Source organism: Eumetopias jubatus, unplaced genomic scaffold, assembly GCF_037043125.1.
Source record: "Eumetopias jubatus isolate StellerSeaLion01/CBP00866 unplaced genomic scaffold, mEumJub1_p1.0 scaffold_9, whole genome shotgun sequence".
NCBI lineage: Eukaryota > Metazoa > Chordata > Mammalia > Carnivora > Otariidae > Eumetopias > Eumetopias jubatus.
Window position 1 is genome coordinate 3,261,192 of NW_028274815.1, and position 18,253 is coordinate 3,279,444.

Here is an 18,253-nt window from a genome sequence, read left to right on the forward strand (position 1 = left end):
ACATCCAGGGGCAAAAATGTGACACTTCTTTTTGGCTCTTTTTAAAAACCAAATTAAATATGGTTCTAGGAAAAAATTTGCATGACATGGCAGGAGACCCAATATATGCTGTTATTGCTTTCTAGACCATGCTTGGAGGAGGGAGCATGGTTTGTCCTGGAAGGGGGCAGGGATGCTAAGAAAGTCTTATTCTTAAGGCTCAGACACACTGGTCTGCTTAGGCAGGGGCTGGAGCAGAGAGATCAAGGGACCTCCTGCCCCATCACAACTTTGCTCCCAGGAACAAGCAACGGTGGTCCCCCTTGGATTGGCATGGAGAGGCCCCAGGGAGGACATGTGTTCAGAGTCGCTGGAAGCTGAGGGTGGAGCAAAAATATTGAGGTGTCCCCTGGCACGCCAGCTAGCCTACTAAGTCCACGGCAGGGGCAGGTGTCTACAGAGGGGAGCAACTGCAGTTGCTTGAGATAATTCTAGAAACAACAAAACCCAGGTGCAGACCAAAAGGACTCACATGCCCACCAGGAGCCTGGCAGAAAAAGAGACATGTCCATTTCTGGGCAGAAATACACTGTTTCTTCAGGGTTGGATTTCTCTACCTGGAGTACATTTTTTTTTTTTCATGAATAAAGGTAATGAGAGACTGTCTCAGACAAATAAAAGATAAGAGAATTAATTGTCAGCAGAGCCGCATTATACAAAATGATAAAGGAAATTCATGAAGCAGAAGAAAAAATACCAGATGGAGATTAACATGTAAATAAAAGAATATGTAAAACCATCATTTGTAAATATAAGCTATCTAAATCACTTTTAACTTTGTTAAAGTCATTAACCATTTAAATGAAAATAGTGATGGGGGTCTGTACTAGAAGACACACGTAGAAGTGAAATGTGTGACAAGGGCTCAAGGGATGGGAGGTGACAGGGTAGAATGTCAGAGGACCTTACCTGACATGTCAGATGGTCTCATGATTTGAAGCTGGACTGTGTCAGGATATAGAAAATCCCAAAGCAATCGTGAAATAAAGAATCTAACTAATTCATTCATGTTAAAGGGGGTTGCCTAATAAACAAAAAGTAAAGATAAAATGGTAATGTAAAAATATATTTAATTCACACTAAAAAAGGAAAGGAAAAATGGAGTGAGGAGATGGGACAAATAGTTTATTTCACATAAAAGACAGTTTTCTTTAAAACTTCATGTCAAAAAAAATAAAACTTCATGTCAGATTTAAATGAAAACGTATCAACAATTATGTGATGTAACACTGACCTGAACGATAAAATTTAAGGAGGGGATTGTCAGATCAGATGAAAGAAACAGAAAGAACCCACTACGTGCCATCTACGTGAAGAACATTAAAGATATAAGCACAAATGGACTGAAAGTGAATAGAAGAAGGAAGGTGGGTCATAAAAACGCAATTCCAAAGTGATTTAGATTGGCTATATTAACATTAGATAAAGTAGATTTCAAAACAAGAACTACTACCAAGGAAGAAAGGAGACATTACACAATGATAAAGGGGTTATCATAAAATCAGCACCCAACTGGAAAGAAGTATGTGCAAGTCGAAGGAACACATGTTTGGGGAAGGTTGCTGCACATCAGTATCATTTTTTCTAAGATCCCCAGGTAATTTCAGTAACAAGGGCACACATGGCAACATTGAACTGCTTCTCTGTGGAAATCTGGTGCAGGTAGATGAGATGCCTGTCAGAACAGAGTGGGCATCCCCACCACAGTGACAGAGCCAAGGGTCAGGGTGTATTCCATGTCACAGAGGATGCTCGGGACATGGAAGAGTTCTTTTCTACAAACCATCACTGACTCCATAATGATGACTTTTTTTTTTTTAGATTTTATTTATTTGACAGAGAAAGACACAGTGAGAGAGGGAACACAAGCAGGGGGAGTGGGAGAAGGAGAAGCAGACTCTCCACCGAGCAGGGAGCCTGACATGGGGCTCGATCCCAGGACCCTGGGATCACGACCCGAGCCGAAGGCAGACACGTAACGACTGAGCCACCCAGGCGCCCCTTTATTTTATCTATTTATTTTAACGATTTTATTCATAATGATGACTTTTCATTGGACTGTATTTAAGTGGCAGGAAGTCAGTGTAGAGCCTGATTAAGTTAACATAGTTACTCCGAGGATGCTACTGGGAATGCCGTTCATGTCTAAAAGGCAAATCTTCTTCCGTGGCAAGTGCAGAAGTATTGTTTTAGGGCTTCGTGACAAATAGTCATGTTACTTTTCCCTGAGCAATGATTTATCTTTTATCTCAAATCCCAGGAAGCTCAGAAGCTCATTTACAAGTGCCCAGGATTACAGAACATTGATTTTGTATGAAACATCACCTCTGCAGCAGCTCACTTCTCTCTCCCAATTGTTGATCTTTGCAGTGTCCTTACTTGTCTGTGTTGGTCTTGTTGATGGGTATGACGCTTACCTGAAGGCTGATTTGGGGCTGGAGGAGCCTCTTCACTGGCAGCTCACTCACACGGCTGTTGGCAGGAGACCTCAGTTTCTTGTCACGTGGGCCTCCCTGCAGGGCTGGAGTGTCCTTATGGTACGGTAGCTAGTTTCTCCCAGAGCACACAAACCAAGGGACAGAGCTAAGAGGAAGCCATGTGCCTCTCATGACCCAGACTCTGAAGGCACACACTGACACCCTCTGCCATGTTGGTTTTGCTATGGGAGGCAATCTTCTCCCTTCGTTCTAGGAGGGGGCTACATTCGAGTGTGAACCTCGGGACACAGGGATCACCAGGGTCATGTGGGAGGCTCATCAGCATCGCTCCACTTCCAAAGTGTTAGGGCACACGGTACCAAGGAGGGCTTTACAAAAGATGTAATATTTAAAGCAGAGCTGTGACATGCAGAAAACAGGGAATGAGTAACACAGAGAAAATATTTGGAGGAGAAAAAAATATAACCTGATATAAATATGAATTACAATGTTGTTCAGGGTAACAGGAAATAGGACAATGTAATTGGAGTTACTGATGAATAAAAGAGGGAGCCAGGAGAAAATGATACTGAAAAAATAGAAGCTAAGTCGTGTCTTAAATATCACAGGAGGGAAGAAAGCTTGACACCATAAGGCATAGAAACTATGAAATTTATTTAAATAGGAAAACGAAAATCCCAAATCTACTTTGGCAAGACTGATGGTTAATTGGAGTATAATGATCAAAGTGGACATTTGCTGGCTTTCTAGAATCTGGGTCCCCTTTCCACGGGACCCCTCTTGTGCTTTGTGGTCTATTTTCTTTGGGGAGGTGGGACACCACTGGCAGGCACTACCTGCCCTGAGGTCACAGACAGTTCTGTGGGCAATGCCTAGCTTGAGCCGTCTCAATGGGAAGGTACGTGAAGGTACGTGAAGGTGACCTTGAAGGTGTGGGCAGAGGTCAGGCACCAGCGCAGCCATCCGTGTTCCTGACAGTACCTGAGAGCCCGCTGATGCTGAGCCACCTGGCAGGGCCAGCAGAGGACAGACGGCAACAGAAGACAGTCTGAGCCCTGACATCACCCGAATCCTTGGGAAAAACTCCTCCCAAAAAACAACCTTTTATCTGGTCTCCCCCCATTTTGGTTTTGGTTTCAGCCAGCTTGAGTCAGATTTTTGTTAGAAAACTTTCTTCCTGATGCAATGTCACAACAAATATAATTTTCAAATGTCATTGTGGAAGATTCTGCCCATCACCGGAAAGTGTATAGTCTCTATCAGGTTTGGTACATGAATTCTCAGAAGGAAAAATGTGACTGGCTAGACATTATACATGTTTCTTCCCATAGTTACATGTGGTACCATAATTTTCATGTATTACGATGATATTATTTTTATATTATATATGACTACAATTTCCATTGGAAGAGCATGCTGGCTCATTGTCTCTCGTGCTTTCCCCCCCTCCCCTCCCCCCCTCCCACTAATGCAAACGTATATTATCAGTGGGGGAGGGGTGTTCTGATTGTACATATCAGATGCTCAAGTAAATGCTCAGGTAGATGATCTAATATGGAAGGGTCATGTGCCTAGAAACCAGATTAATCTGGTTATCAATCTGATATTCATTTAATATTTCATTTAGTCATTTACTTATTACCCCATGTAGTCAATCACAATTACACACATCTTTACTGAACTGTGCTAAGGCCCAGGACACAATCACTGTAACAGGTGGATGTCTTTCTCTCTCTCTAATGTGAAAGCCAATGACCTTCCATGCTCTGCACATCTTACTCCTTTCAATTCCATTCATCCAGAACTCCTGAAAGTTTGCCAAACGGTGGTCTGCAGAGGCAAGGCAGAGAGCTTGGGGTGGGGAGAGGCAGGCAGGAGGGCCCAGCAGCACAATCTCAGGAACTGGAGATAAGCAAAACTTTCTGGATTGTTATGCCCGGGGCAGAGAGCGCGGGGATGGGAGGGTGGAAGGGAGGTGTCTGATGAGGACTCCACTCCTAATCTGGTGGCGGATTAACCTAGCTCCAGGGTAGGCTGGTAACTAAGCATTTTGTTTAAAAAAAATAATCAAGGTTTTTCACTCGCATTTTTGTATCTTTATTATCTTCCACCTCCATTAGGATAGAAGCTACCTGCAGCAGTGACTTGGTCCATTTTGTTCACCGCTATATTCTCAGCAGATAGAACGACACCTTGCCTACAGTGATGGCTAATTTATTATTTGTTGACTGAATGAACTTGAAAGATCAAGAAGCTACTGTAACCCCAGAAATAAAGGTTATCTCTCTTGAAAAAAAAATTAAAATTAAACGGCATTACAACGAGTCTTTCCATTGTGTTTTATCATCATTAATTCATATGTCTCTACTTATTTGTCCTCTTGATTCATAGTGGGTACCTTCAAAAAGTCTGCAATTTTCTTTTGGACAAGTTCTTCATACACGGGAAGAAATGCTGAACTCACCTGGTGAGCAGTTACCAAAGAGTTTCTTGCAAGTTATTCAGTGGCTAGCCCCTATTCCTGCAGACCCGCGTGCGATGTGAGATAAACATACTGCATGCATTTCATAATCCTGTGATAATTTTCCATAGTTAAGCTTTATTTAACAGTTTGTCATAATTGGGTTTTTTGTTTTGGTTTTGGTTTTGGTTTTGGTTTTGGTTTGGTATACATAATTGACAGGTCATTACCAATACACTTGACATTCATTGATCCATGCTATTAAAAACGTTATTTTATGAAGTATTTGTGAGTTTATAGACTCTTACGTATAACGTGTCAATAGTTGTATTCTATGATATTTTTGTTTTCAAATAATTATCATTGTTAATAATTCAGCTCAAGATAGTGTCATCTCCCCACGTCCCAGAGGTATGGTTATTTTAAAAATTCTTCCATATTTGTTCTTTATTTCTCACTTTACCTCTGCAAGTTATTTTTATATTGGTATTTACATGTTTCTTATTAGAACCGATGTTAGTCACCAGGAGACTGAGCAGAGTTTTAAATTTGTACCAACTGTTACATAACCAAGAAATTTTTTTTTTTGCATCAATCATTACCCAAATTTAGATTCTGCAGATCACTAAAATATCTTGATTTTGCACTCTCTCTTTCTACTGGAATCTGTAGAATTTCATTGCCAGTCGGGTGACTACAGGTTGTATGAAACTTGGATTTCAGTCATTAACAGTTTTAATAAAAAATATAATCGCAAGTGGAACTACAGCCTCGTATTTTTTCTTTTTTTGTTGCATTTTTCCAACAGCAATTCTGCCGACACAGAGCTCAAGCAGCCACTTGATTTAGGCGACTTGCAGGAACGCGGTTCTGACTCCTAGCTCTCCAGGAAAGAGCTCCAACAGCGGGGCAGTGACTTGGGAAGGTGGGACAGAAGAGCTTCTCATGAGGAAAGGGCAGGCGAAGCCACTGTAGCCTGTGGGCAGCAGCTGGGAGAGCCTGATCCTTTTTTGAGTCGACTCCTAGTTGAACCCCTGAATTAGGTTCCGAGCATTAACTTGAGCTTGAGGGGGTTTCTGAGGTCTGCAGGCAGCCCAGGGCCTGATTGAAATGCACATCATTTAACTGTCTCTCCTACAAACTGAGCAAGAGTGACCGGTGCTGTTCCCAGACTGCTGTGCTCTGAGCCGCTGTCCTGCAGAGGAGTCCTCGAGGAGGGTCACAAAAGCACTCGGGGTAGCAAGTACTCATGGTGAGATCAGTCTGGGTGCTTAAGCCACCACTGTGGGCAGGTGCTTAAGGAGTGTGGTCAGTCTGCCTCTACTCCTCAGCAACATCTTCCTTGCTTGGAAAACGTTCCGGTGTCCTACAAGGATGCCCAGCAGACGTGTTAGCCTCGCATCCCACAAGCCTGAGCAGCACAGCCGGGAAGAGTGGGCGCCTTTCCTGACAGCTCCAGCAGAAGTTGTGTGGTTTGACGGTTTGAACCCACGTCTATTTTTGGATAAATCTTTTCGACTACCAGGACTGGACCTAACACTGCCAAGCCAGGGTGCCCGCCCTGACTGAACCACATGGGCTGAATAGGAGCAGGTGGTTCTCCAGAGGAGGGGGTTTAGGGCAAGGAAAGGATGTGAGGCAAGGAGAAGCAGCAGATAATCACTAACCCAAAGTGTATACAAGGAAGGGCAGTCAAGGCAATATGACTTCAAAGCTGACCCTCTTCAGCACATTAAGCACTTATTTGCACCAACTCTGCAATCCATTTCCATTCTAAGGAAACCTTCTTCCACTGTCTGTTATAACCTTGCTCCTCTGTGAGTTTGTTTGGGGGATTAATGAACTCAAACGGTGTGGAGAGAAGACCAAGACGACAGTTGTCAGAGATGGAGATGTGCCATTAAGAAGCAACTCAGGCGAAAATAAGCCCATCCTCTGCCCCATCTGCACCGAGAAATTGTCAGAGTTACAGGGAGGACACTGGGGCGGCCTGCAGAAGAGGAGACACCAGCTGTGATGTGTGGAAAAGCCTGTCAGCATAACCTCGGGTCACTGCAGACCCAGGGTCTCGGGTCACACTTGCCTAGGACCCCATATCACGATCTGGTCGGGGGATAAGCTTGTCGTTATAAGCAGATCTCCACATCATCTTTAAAAATGCTCTCCATTAAGGGGAAGAATGAAGGGGGCGAAAACGGAGGGGGAGAAGAACCATGAGAGACGATGGACTCTGAGAAACAGACTGAGGGTTCTAGAGGGGAGGGGGGTGGGGGATGGGTTAGCCTGGTGATGGGTATTAAAGAGGGCACGTTCTGCATGGAGCACTGGGTGTTATGCACAAACAATGAATCTTGGAACACTACATCAAAAACGAATGATGTAATGTATGGTGATTAACATAACAATAAAAAATTAAAAATAAATGCTCTCCATTATTATATAGAGACACTGAGGCTGGTGGGACAAGAGTTTATATGGCTCAAGCAGACAAGCAACGCCTCCTATGAAGGTCTGTTTTAGTGAGGCTTATTTCTTTGTAGTGTGTCCACTGCCTTACATACTGATAAAGCTACAAGAAGAGAGTAAGTATGAACATACTAAAATTAATATCTTAGGCTTTCACGGTACATAAGAAATGAAAGCACCTGTTCCATCATCATATATAAAACATAGTTAGGTCTTTGTCAAAACAGGTCCTTTCAGCGTTCTTAAATATTAGAAACATTAAGTTCTTAAACAACCTTCATAAACGATTATGATGGAAAATTTTGATTATTTTTCCAGAAAATAATTTAAAACCATAATTTAAAAATCTATATTAATTTTATTTGGGAATTTCAGTACTTGTAGAAATTTAAGTTTTAAAATTTTAATAGAAAAGAGGAATGACTAAAAATGTCTTTTATGATAGTTAACTCAAATTCCCAGGACAAGTAATTTGACACCCATCGAATGTCAACTAAACAAAACCAATTAACAAGCTAATCAAAACTTTTAAGTGTTTTGTCTCTGCCTAGCCCTTAGAAATATAACTTGGGGAACTGTGATAGCATGACTTATAATAAGAAATATGTATATTTGGTCATAGCACAGAGCCCCTAAAATCCTTGGAATTTCTTAAGCGATGAGAGAGCAATACAGGTGTCTCTTATGTTAATGAGATGACTTTTGGAAAGCTCCTAAGGATGGAGGTGGTTGCCAGGAGAACCAACCCTGTAATTACAGGGTTGGGACTTTTAGTTCCACCCCTGACGTTCAGGGAGGGGAGAGTGGTTGGAGGCTGAATCAATGGTCAATGGCCAATGATCTAATCAATCGTGTTTCTGTAAGAATGTTTTCATAAAAACCCAAATGCATGGAACTCAGAGAGCTTCCAATTTGGAAAACACATGGAGACTTGGGGAGATTGGCACGCCTGGAGAAAACATGGAAGCTCCTTTCTCCATATCTTTCCCTACACATCTCTTCCATCTGGCTATTCTGAGTTACATAATTTTATAATAAACTGGTGATCTAGTGAGTAAGATGTTTCTCTGAGTTCTGTGGGCTGCTCTAGCAAATGAATCAAACCCAAGGAAAGGGTTGTTGGAACCCCTAGTCTATAGCCAGTGGACCAGAAGCACAAATGATGACGTGCACTTGTGACTGGATTTTGGGGGGCAGTCTCGTAGGGCTGAGCCCTTACCTGTGAGATCTGACAGCACCACCATTAGAAATGGTAGAAGTGAGCTACATTGTAAAGCACCCAGCTGGTGTCAGAGAGTTGCCTGGTGGTGTTGGGACACCCCTCCCTTATACTGGAGTTGGCTGCAGAATCCTAATTGGTGTCAGAATCAGTAGTTGGGTGATCAGAAGTGGAGCTGGGAGCAGAACTGTAGAAACAAAGAGCATATTTAAACAAGAAAGGAGAAAAAGTCTAAAATACACCACTATACTCATATCAGTGGAGATATATTAATAAAATTGGATAGTATTTATTGAGCGCTGGCTATGTGCTAGGTACCATGGTAAACATTTTACATATCTTTTTTTTTAAGATTTTATTTATTTATTTGAGAGAGAGAGAGAATGAGAGCCAGAGAGCACGAGAGGGAAGAGGGTCAGAGGGAGAAGCAGACTCCCTGCCGAGCAGGGAGCCCGATGTGGGACTCGATCCCGGGACTCCAGGATCATGACCTGAGCCGAAGGCAGTTGCTTCACCAACTGAGCCACCCAGGTGCCCACATTTTACATATCTTATTGCATTAACTATCTCCAGTTTACAGAAAGAAGTGTCAAGCCCTGGTGAGGTCACACAGCTAGTACATGACAGATGTGGGGTTTTAACCTTAGGGACTGTGCTTCCAGGGTCCTCTTTACCAACATGCCAAACACCTCTCTCTTTTTACTAGCACATATTAAACACATATTCAGTTGGTTTCTGTACACGTTCAGTTATAGCAATTCTATAAAACAGATCTTATTCTGAGCGGAATTATGTCACTGCAAAAATCATATGCTAAAATCCTAATGTACGGTACCTCAGAATGTGCCCTCATTTAAAAACAGGGTCATTGCAGATGTGGTTTGTTAAGATGAGGTCATACTGGAGTAGAGTGAGCCCCTAATATGGCATGACTCATGTCCTTACAAAGAGGGGGACTTTGAACATGAACACACACAGAGAACGCCACATGAGGATGAACACAGAGACCTACAAGCTGAAGGACTGGATGTTGAAGATGACCAGCAAACCACCCAAAGCAGAGCAGGGGTCTGGAAGATTCTCACTCATGGCTCAGAAGGAAGCAGCTCTGCTGACTCCTGGATCTCGGACTTGGGTCCTCCAGGCTGTGAGGTCATACATGTCTTCTGTCTAAGCTCCCCAGTCTCTGGGATGCATTGTGATGGCGGCCCCAGGAAGCTGAGTGAGAGGCTCTCCTCCTCCCTCCACCCAAAAGGAAGTGAGGACTACAAACTGGCAAAACATAAAAACTTTAGCTATTTAAGGGCAGAGCCCTTATTAAAATTGAAGCCTTTTGGGATCCAAGGCCCCCACTCTTTGAAGTGGGATAGCACCAGGAGACAGAGACCGTCCCTGTCCTGGTGGTGCTCACAGTGGGCTGCACATGATCAGTTAATCTTGGCAGGAAACAGTGTGTTGCCTAATACATATTCTCAGTGATAATGCTCTTTTTTTTGATTCATAGAGTATAAGAAAAATGTTTCTTTTTTTAAAGGAGTGTTAAATATTTACATGTCCAAAAACCTTCTGGTTTCCTCCTTATTTGTAATAATTCTATACCATAGACATGTCTCATAGAATAAGTCTGCACTATAGACTTTTGCTACTTGAAATACACTTTAATTTTGAGAATTATATGCCATTTCATTAAAGAGTTGAGCATAATCCATGTTATCAGCTAGAGCTATGAATCCCCGAGTACCAATTTATGATTGTTTAATGTTAAAAAAAATGGTAAAGAATGGAATCATTTATTTATATATATATACTGGATAAAAGTCTTTCCAGAGCTCCTCATTATAAAGTTCACAAAATAAACAAATTCCTTGAGAAACGCTAAACTCTTGTAACAATGACTCTAAGGTAAATGGTCACTTACTTGAGGCGTTCATGTGTCTGTTTCTATTCTTTTAGAGAATTCTCTTATCTTTGCTTCCAACTCCAATAATAAAAAGCAAGCAAATTGATGATAAAGGTCATTAATGTTGCATTTGGGTTAAATGAAAAATCCTAATAAAGATGATTTGAAAAACCCCGAACTGCAATATCAGCTGGTTCTCTTTATAGGAGATCTCTATCACGATGCCTATAAAATGCGTTTGTTCTGAAGTATTTGATGAGACTCCCATTTCAGAGCAAAAACTGATGGCAGTGCACTGAGTAGGAGTGGAGAAGTAAATGCTAAGATTATTTTTATGATGACTACATTAATTGCTTTCCTTACTGAAATCAATATGGAGACTGGAATTTGAAGAGTGATGTAGGTCTGCCTGATTCTTTGAGCATTACAGTACACTTGTACAAAAAATGTTAACTTGGCCACCAGAGTTATGAAGGATTTGATTCAATATTGGTTGAACCAGAAGCTTTATTTCTTAGGATGGGCAAGGGTATTTTCCAAACATCTTCATTAGCTGTGAGACAAAATTGAAGATTGAACAAATGTGAATGTAAGCAATATTTGGGTAACATTACTAATGGGTAATGTTTAGAGAGCAAATAAAAATGCTATTGGATTATTTTTATGAGCAAGCCACAGTAACAGTTGCTATTCCAGTATTTGAAGTGTATCCTAAAGGATATTTTATGTATCCTTGGGACTAGAAATAAGATCACTTTGAAAAACCATTAAGACCATCTCTATCCAAATACAACCAAAGCCAATTTCTTTAAAATTCCAAGAAGGGCACAGGGCAGAAGAAACAGAGATAGGAGATAGAAACTGGAAAATCTTGCTAACCTGTGACAGAACATTTTAAACTCAGGATTTTTTTTTTTTTTTCAGTGTGGCCATTATGCTTAAATATGTTATCTGAAAAGCATTTAAGGCACAACTTGTGTTTCCAGTGATAGATTTTCTAGATGGATGGCAAACTTCAATTTTTAGTGTTAGGTGAGAATATCAGAATATTTTATGCAATAAAAAAGTCTAAAAAATATGGCAACAACCACTAAATCTAAAGCACACAATTTATTTTTGTGGAGTACCAGATTTTGCCAAGAAAATAGACATGCTTTAGAACACCATGTTAGGTGTGCTTCGGAAAAATAACCACTCTTTAATTTTAAAAAATGTTGATTCAGACAGCATCAGATTAGATTTTCTTAAAATCAAATATTTTATGAGGGTTTTTTTTGTGCTATGATATGAATCTTCAGAAACTGTAAATATTTGTAATCAATTATTTTCCTTTTTCAATGTTTCCATGAAGGGGCCACACAAACCAAGACCATTATGATAAATTGGATGAGCAATAGCCTGTTTAAACAGAGTAGGCTTTTATTGTGAAGACCTCGAAAAAAATCACAAAGTGCTACAATTTCACAGTTTGTTCTCTAGAATGGGAAAATTCCTAGTAAATTATGAATGCTCTAAATGGCTTTGAAAAGTCACTTGTGATTTTCAAGGTTGTGTTAGCTTGTCCCATTACCTAAATGGCTGTTTGTGCCAATTAGTTAATTTCTTTTTATTAAATTAATCCTAATGGATTGGCTGGATAATTTCAATTTTCATTAAGTCATGCAGGAAAAAGAGAGAGAGAGAGAGAGAGAGAGAGAGAGAGATTCACAACCCCCAACCCATGACACACAAATATTTGCAGACACCTGTCCTTTATTATTCAGCCAAAACAACTCCATTTTTTCTATACCAATTATATCACCATTTCTGCAGGCAAAGCAACAAAATTGGAAAGAGTATTTAAAAGAATAAAACACTGGATTAACCAGATTCTGGGGAAATACCCTTTTGAAGAGCATTAATCATAAAAGAGGTAGTTTTATCATATTGCTTGCTTTTATGATTTTAAAATATTTGCTTTTGAATAATCAGTAATCTCTCATGCCAGTTAAAACACGAAAAGTATATATTCTTTTTTTTAAGTTTTTTTTTTTTTTTTATTTGAGAGAGAGTGAGAGAGCACAAGCAGGGGGAGCGGCAGGCAGAGGGAGAAGCGGCTTCCCGCCGAGCAGGGAGCCCGATGAGGGACTCGATCCCAGGACCCCGGGATCATGACCTGAGCGGAAGGCAGACGCTTAACCAACTGAGCCACCCAGGCGCCCCTAGTAATTGAATTTTAAGAAAAATAAATGACAAAACAAAGTGAGCAAGAGCATGGCAAGGATGGTAATGGTGGCCGGTCACAATTTTAAATGCAGTTGTCAAAGCGGGACTCATTGAAAAGGTAACGCAAAGGTATGAACTTTCAGGGGATGCCTGGATGGTGGGAAATTATTTCATGGAAATGTGATAGCTGGGCCAGGGCTTTCATCATACACAGAAATTCACCAGGTGGAAAAAGGGAATAGTAACCCTGGGGAGACTCAAAATCATGAGGCTAGAAAGTCCTAGAACCCTGGGTTCTGTGTTGTATCTGTGTACATATGTGTGCCTGTTTGAGACAGAGAGTCAGAGACAGTGCAGAGAGAGGACAAACCAAAATAATTTTAGACCATTGTCTATTGGAAGTAGCTAGCTCCTTATTTCTTCTGCATGACACACATAATTTGGAGGTGACAATATTTTGACTAATGTCATGGCATCAGAACCATGCTGGCAAATGTTTAATGATCCACTCTCCAGAAAGAAAATCTCTCATTTGTGTCAGTTGCAAATTTCCATGGTGTGAACACTCTGACCATGGCCAATTTGAAGCAACCAACACAAAAATCTCCAAGTGAGGCTTTGGGAAGAGATGTGCCATAATGCAGTGTTACCAGCTTTCCACCCTACAAATACAAAACATGCAAATAACCTAAAAAGCAAAGATAACAGAAAGATGTGGTAAAATAAATGGGAAATGGTGCATTCCCAATAGTTATTGGCTTTGTTTTTGATAGAGCTTATTTAATGAAATTATATGCAACTTATTTTTAAATAATTACTGTGTTTAGCAACTGATTTACAAAATCCGTAAAAGTTGAAGACACTGGCTTTCATATACTGGTGTAGCCTGTTCCAGCACACCACTGGGCTGGCATAGAAATGAAGGGGATTCTTTTTCCCTAAGTCAGATCTTCAATCTTTTTGACCTAAATAAATTCCTCATTTCAAGGAAGCATGACATTCAGAATGGCTCTTCCTTTGTGGAAAGATGATTTTCCCTAAAGTGTCAGAGCCTGGTGGCTGGTTAAGACCATCGCCAGTTTTGATATAGTCCCACCTGTTGGTTTCACTTTCATTGCTTGTGTTTTAGGCGTCATTCCCAAAAAATCATTGCCAAGACCAGTGTCAAGGAGCCTCTTCCCTATGTTCCCTTTAGGAGCTTCATGGTGTCTCATCTTATGTTTAAGATTTTAATCCATGTCGACTTATTTTTTTAGTGATATAAGAATTCTATTTTCTTTATGTGGTTATCCAATTTTCCCAACACCATTTGTTGAAGAGACTCTCTGTTCCATACTGATTGTTATTGGCTCCTTTGTCAAATGGTAGTTGACCTTATGGACAGGGATTGATTTCTGGGCTCTTGGTTCTTTTTTTTTTTTTTTTTTCAGTCAATAAGTGAACTAACATGGAGGTCTATTTCCTTGGTAAATTTTTTTTTTTAATTTTATTATGTTATGTTAGTCACCATACATTACATCATTAGTTTTTGATGTGGTGATCCACGACCCATTGTTTTCGTATAACACCCAGTGCTCCATGCAGTACGTGCCCTCCTTGATACCCATCACCGGGCTGACCTGTCCCCCCTCCCCCTCCCCTCTAGAACCCTGTTTGTTTCTCGGAGTCCATCGTCTCTCATGGTTCGTCTCCCCCTCGTTCTGTCCCACTGCAGCCCGTGGTGCGCTGAATGGCCTCATATACTTGCATGTTGCTGGTAAGCCCATGCCAAGGGTAAGCGTGATGCCAGCAGGCTTAATTTTGATACTTTCTTTTGAAATACTTTCACATTTTAACTTCGAGGACAGATAGAGGACAGCTATGGAGATTGCAATTTTTAATCTTTGGAAGATAAATATGCCACTGACACAGTGAAAAATGCTGATTTCCCTGGTGCTTTTTTCTCTGTTTGAACATATCCTCCAATATGAGGCACTGCCCAGACTCTCTTTTTATCTTAAGGATAATAAGTTCTTTAATGATGGTACAGCAAGGGCAGCGTGATGGAGCCATTCTTACGCCCAGCTGCAAATACATGTTGTCACCAACTATGATGTCGAGAAAAGGTGAAGGAAAAAAGGATGCTTTGTTGCCTGCTTCATCACAAAAAGGAAGGGCTCCCGAGCTGCCTCTTCTGCCTGCTGAGCTACCTGAAAAGTCTGAAGAGAAACAATTAATAGGAGTAGTACCAATGAATAAAACCCTTGTTCTCACATGAGCTAATGATTTTAAAGATTCTTGTTTTGGTTTTTTGTTTAGTTTTGTCTTTTTTCCCCACCTTCCTGGTAAGCGGAACATTGCAGGAGATTTTTCCATTACCTAAAAATATGGGAAGAAACATGCTGCACTGTTATTTTTCCAAAATACCTTACTAGAAAAAAATATCACTTATGCATAATTAACCAATAATCTCTCCCTGCAACAGAGTGCATATTTATTCCTTACTAAGCCCCATGAATTGCTTTAAGGATTTAATTTTTAATATTCAAAACGAATTTGTGAGACAGAAGGTACAGTCCACGAAAGAAGGGACTTAGTTTGTTCTCAAGTGTAGAAACTCAATAAATGTTTGTTGATTGAGTAATTTCCTCAGCTCAATCCCAAATTTACAGTCAAGGAAATGTACTTGGGGCGGTTGGTGAACTTGCTCAGCCTGGCTGGTTAAAAAGTGGTAGAGCATGATTTAAATTGAGCATTTTTTGGTTTCAAAGCTCTTTTCCCAAAGTACTGTGAGACCTCCACGGTGTCCACCCAGTGGAGAAGGTAAAGCAGCACATGGGATGCTGAGTTTGGAGTCTGAGGTCTGCCGTCCTGGGCTCACTTCCTGATCCACAGAGAAGCTCAATGACCTTCTCAACTTGCCTTGGCCCATCTTCCACAATCCTCACATCTGTCCTGAGAAAGTCGGAAGGTATTCAAACACTTCATAACATTTAAATATACTGCCCACTTGTGATATTACTTTTGAGTAAAAACTGCACAACTGTCCTTGTTCTTCTTCCCTTTCTTGCATGAACACAGTAAAACGGACACTCGGACATGCTCTATGCACTAAATCTGGTATTTATGGGGCATTTATCATGCCAGTCATGCACACCCAAAATTAAACCAGTTGCATTACACGGACACCAGACTGTCTCCTGTGTGGTATGTGTGCGTACTTCCCAACATTCCCAAGTGAATTGTACGTACGATTAATTCTGAGATGTACTGCACTGGACACCACCTGAAGCGTCCTGGTAAAATCCAGCATGTTGGTTAGAGCATATTCTTTTTGGAAAGAAATGACTAGAGATTCTCTCGTTGAAGGTCATCTTTCTCCCTTTGATAGAGGGGCCTCTGGAATTTGAGCCTTGGAAAAAATACACTGCCTCATTGCTACTCTATTCAGCTTTCAATCATCATGCTGAAAATGAAGGTAAAAAGGAGCGAGAAAATACCAAATAGTCATCTGAGAATTGCTTTTGGAGCCCAGTAAGAGGCCATCTTGCCTTTGAGCAAAGCACTCACCCATGTTGTACGTTTGTTCTGCGTGTTCCTGACACTCAACCCTTTGCGTCAAACCTGCTGTCCGCCATGGCCCCCAGGCTCTTGGGAGTAGAAAGTAATGGGATCACCACGAAGTCTGTCTAAAGACAGTTGTAAAACCAACCTAATTTTTATCGTGAGAATCGTATCTTTTGAGTAAGAGTGGGACTCCTAGAGATACTTTCAGAACTTTTCATGGTATTTGGGAATAATGAAACAATACTGAAAGCTCATCTGATTTTGATTCATACTAGAGATAGGGGCACAAGGAGGGATGGCTGACATGGTAAATAACAATAAAGAGCTCTCAGTTAAATTTTAATCTCAGATAAACAATGATTTTTTTTTTTTTAAATATAAATGCATTCATCTGCTCAGGCTTCCCTAAGAAAGTATCATCCATCGACTGGGTGGCTCTGACAACACAGATGTAGCTCTCACAGTTCTGGAGGCAGGGAGCCCAACATCTAAGCAACAGCAGCCTGGGCATCTGGTGAGGACCTGCCCTGTTGCTGCAGAGGGCTGGCTTCTCCCTGCGTCTTCACCCAGCCTGTCCTCAGTGCTCTCTCTTTCACCGTATAAGGCATGAATCCCACCGTCATGACCTCATTTGACCCTAATTACCTTCCAAAGGCCCCATGGGACTGTGAGTTAGGACTTCAACATATGAATTTGGGGAGGACACATTCAGCCCTAAGAGTAAGTGTATCCCAAGTACTGTATGGGGCATACTTACACCAAAGGAACTACCTGTTGTTTATCTGAAGTTCAAGTTGGCCAGAGCATCCTCTGTTTTATTCGTGTGTTTCCCTGTTTAACGTAAAGAGAGCCAACCAGGAACCTGAATACTTAGACGCCAACCCCACCTCCACCTGCCCATGGGAACTACAGAGTTCCTTCATTCAGTGCTGCCTCAGCCTTGTCAGTAAAGTGGGGATCCTGAGACCAGGAGAGACCTGCCTCGCAGAGTTTTGTAGGGAGTGCACCATATAAAAAGGTTTGGCACTAGCCAGATACCTTGCCCACAGCAAACACTCAGCCCTCCTCCCGACTTCAGATTCAGTGAAATACGATGCACACTCATGCCCCCTTCCCCTTAGCGAGCAGCCTTCGACTCCACGTCTAGGCAGGAACCCAGATGCCCTGCAGGGTCTCACAGCAGCATTTCCTGAGGTACCTTCTCCTGGGAGTGTGGAGTTAAACACCAGGTCCACATCCAAATCAATGGCAGTAGGAAAGGGGCCAGGAAGAGAGAGCAGGGGTAAGGATGATGGAGCTGTGAGCCCGGAGTAACTGAAGATGGTCTACAGGACCAAGGACAGTGCCCTTCGGGGCATCAGACTGGGGTGCCCCGAGGCTGGGTGTCTGTGAAAGAGATTTTCAGTTTTTAAAGTATGCAGTTAAAAGTTATTAAGCTATGATGTAGAGGATGATGTAATACAGAATATTACCTGCATACAACATGGAACATAGAATAATGTAAAGTGGCATCAGTTTCATGGATGTACAATTTAGACATTTTCTTATTGTAATAAGTTTATTTTTTTGTCAATTTTGTATATAGTATTAAAAAAATAGGAAAGAAACAAGAAATTACCCCTGATACAACTACACAGATGGGACTGTATCACTTTTACTGCATATTCTTCTTTTTTTTTTTTAAAGATTTTATTTATTTATTTGAGAGAGAGAATGAGAGAGAGAGAGAGAGAGAGAGCATGAGAGGGGGTTGGGTCAGAGGGAGAAGCAGACTCCCCGCTGAGCCGGGAGCCCGATGCGGGACTCGATCCCGGGACTCCAGGATCATGACCTGAGCTGAAGGCAGTCGCTTAACCAACTGAGCCACCCAGGCGCCCGCTGCATATCCTTCTAATGCTCCTAAATATCCACATAGTTCTTAATATTCAGATAAAGTAATGCAATATGAGATTAACCAAACACAGTTTCATAGTCTATTT